Here is a 3,015-nt window from a genome sequence, read left to right as displayed (position 1 = left end):
TCCATCTGTCTAAACCGAATGTCCTGCTTTTCTCAAGCCAGGCCTCAGGAACAGTAGCACATGAAACAAGGGGAAAGACACAGAGCAGCCTCCCTCCTGCCCCCGTCAGCTGCCACGCCCACAGACAGGCACCAACACAGAGGGGCCCCCAACTGACTCCTGAAGGGATCAGGGAAATTTGGGGGAGAGCAGATAGTCCATTTTTCATCCATTTCCAAGAAGCCATTTGAAGGTGAATGCTTTCGTGATACAACTCTGAAACAGACTAAAAGATATAAAAGGCAATTTCCCATTTCTATGTTCTGTCATTTCACCTTGATTTAATAGCAAATTACCAAAGGTAACAGCTTAATACATAAGAATTTAAAATACATTAAGATTTTAAAATATTGAGGCTTTTGGGTGCCTGGGTGGCTCAGTCGGTTAAACGTCTGCCTTCGGCTCAGGTCACGATCCCAGGGTCCTGGGATTGAGCCCCGTATCGGGCTCTGTGCTCAGCGGGGAGTCTGCTTCTCCCTCTGCCTCTCTCTCTCTCATGAATGAATGAATGAATGAATGAATGAATAATAAATAAATAAATAATTTTTAATAATAAAATAAAATAAAATATTGAGCCTTCTGAATAAGAATTTTTTTTCAAGCAATAAGTGTTAAATCAGGCAGCCATAAAGGAGAAGACACTCTATTTCTTGACTATTCAGCCACACTAGCTAGCATCCCTCAAGCCATGTACCTCCTTTAGTTGAAGACCAGAAAAGGCTGCAGCCAGAGACTGGGTTGGAAGAAGCTTTTGAGTAGGGTTATATAGTGGTCTTCCTCAGCTGTTTTCTCAGGGAATCTCGAGTGGCCCAGGGCCCCCCTCAATTCCTCTGAAATGTGTGCAGTTTCTCCTTTTGTTAGTCTTCATGCAGTGAAAGGCTCCTCATCTGGTCCCATCTAGAAGAACACAAGTTTGGCAAATTTCTCAACAAGGGAAAAGAATGCATAAGTACATGAAGTCAGTTGCTTGATAGTATAGTATCCAGATGCCTTATTGAAATCTCTTTTCAGCTATAATAGGTGACTAGGAACTACATTGCCACTCACCAATCACTTCCTTACATCTGCTAACAGCTGCAACTCAGGCCAGGAAGTTCAAATTTTAATGCCCAAATCAAGGTGATTGTTTTAATAGGAAAAATAACAACCAAAAAAAAAAAAAAAAAAGACACTAGTATTCCCTCAAAAATGGGCCCTTAGGTAATACATACATTCAATTAATTCAACAGTCTCTCTTTCCTAATAACTTAGCTTTTGGATGTCATGGCTCAGCTGGGTTTTTTTTTTTCTTCTCTATCTAATAAGCAGAGATCGGGTGATTATTAAGCTTAGAGATAATCTATGTAAACAGTGTCATAGAGTGCCCTGCAATATGGTTGATGTTGGCTCCAAAATGTATTTATAGAAAAGGCTTATAGGCTGCAATACTATTGAGGCAGATAAGGGATTTGCATTGAAATATTTAATTATATAGCAAAGACATGCTTTTACCTGGACTATGTTTAGCTTGGATTGTAGTGAGGCCAATGGAAATGTGGAAGACTATGAAAGAAAACCCTCTTACCCCAAGGCACTGCATACGATATTCATAAATTATAGCTATTTTTTTTCCTTTAGAGAGAGAGAGACACACACACACACACACACACATATATATATAGAGAGAGAGAGAGAGAGAGAGAGAGGAGAGGCAGACAGAGACTCTTAGGCAGGCTCCATGCCCATCATGGAGCCCAACATGTGGCTCATTCCACAACCCCAAGATCATGACCTGAGCCAAAATCAAGAACCAGATACTCAACCAAATGAGTCACCCAGGTGCTCCATAAACTACAGCTAATTTTATTATCTTAAGAACTGGTGTTACCTCACTGGGATAAGCCAGTTTTGCCTTTTGCTATCTTGTCTATGTCTCTACTTCCTGACTGAAAAATTATATTCATTTCTCACAAATTTTACAGTCTCCGTATCAGTCTAAACTATGGGTATGTTTTTTATTAGTGATCCATTATAATTTTATAGGATAATTAAGTCCCTAGTTTTCCACTGTCCCATGAGGGACAATATTGAATTCAAAAGTATTTATACAAATATAGACCAGAGATAGTAACATGGAATCTAGAGTATCTATTCCAAATATATGACAAAGGAACAAAAGAAAATCCAGGATTTTTTTTGTACCATAGCAAATTTCCAGAGATCTTCAAACTAAGAATCCGAGAGAAAAAAATTAAAGTGTAGGAAATTTTCTTTTTATTTTAACTGAAAGAAAATCAGTTTTTATCAGTGATATCCAAAAACATTAAAGCCTGACAAGTACAGGCTGAATCAATCTCTCTTTCACACACACACACACACACACACACACGTACAGGGTGAATCAATCTTTTCTCACACACACACGTACAGGCTGAATCAATCTTTTCACACACACGTACAGGCTGAATCAATCTTTACACACACACACTCTTTACACACACACACACACAAAAGTCGTTTTGGAGAGTTAGAGGAGTTAACAGGTTAGGGACACTTGGTCGTGCTTTTATTCCCACCCCACCCTGGAAAAGACTAGGTCATACATCTTTCCACCGTCTCTATGTAGTAGTGAAATTTGGAGGATCGAGGCAGGGTGTAGCACCAAGTGTAAACCCTAAAGAAAGGGAAACAGTGAAACCTCACCTCCTGACGACTGTGCGTCCGCCCGGCAGAGACTACGCCTCCCAGCATGCAACGCGGTCACGACCAGGACAGCGGCGCGATTGGACCGGAGCATGACGGGACGTGGAGTTTCGGTCCCCGAACTACCTGGAGGAGTTTCTTCTTTGCTAACGCCGCTCACACTCTGGAGTCTTGGTGACAGGCCATATATGAGATACATTAGTGACTCCTTTCTAACCCTAGTCTGGTCTTCACCTTGCAAAGTAACTTTGGAGTAAGCAAAAAACCACAAAAAGAAAAAAACTGAAATATTCT

General features: G+C 40.6%; 1 long non-coding RNA gene across 1 annotated transcript; it reads right to left on the bottom strand.

Moving 5' to 3' along the window:
- Positions 1-6: 6 nt before the first annotated feature.
- LOC115936721 (uncharacterized) lies at positions 7-2,961 on the bottom strand. Its single transcript, XR_004072121.2, has 3 exons — positions 2,722-2,961; positions 734-936; positions 7-265 (listed from the first exon to the last, which is right to left on the bottom strand). It is a non-coding gene; the product is annotated as an uncharacterized LOC115936721 (long non-coding RNA).
- Positions 2,962-3,015: the final 54 nt, after the last annotated feature.

This window comes from Leptonychotes weddellii, unplaced genomic scaffold, assembly GCF_054177405.1.
Source record: "Leptonychotes weddellii isolate Sample4059 unplaced genomic scaffold, ASM5417740v2 HiC_scaffold_21398, whole genome shotgun sequence".
Taxonomy (NCBI): Eukaryota; Metazoa; Chordata; class Mammalia; order Carnivora; family Phocidae; genus Leptonychotes; species Leptonychotes weddellii.
The sequence above is the reverse complement of the archived record's forward strand: the minus strand, read 5'-3'. Positions and strand labels throughout refer to the sequence as shown.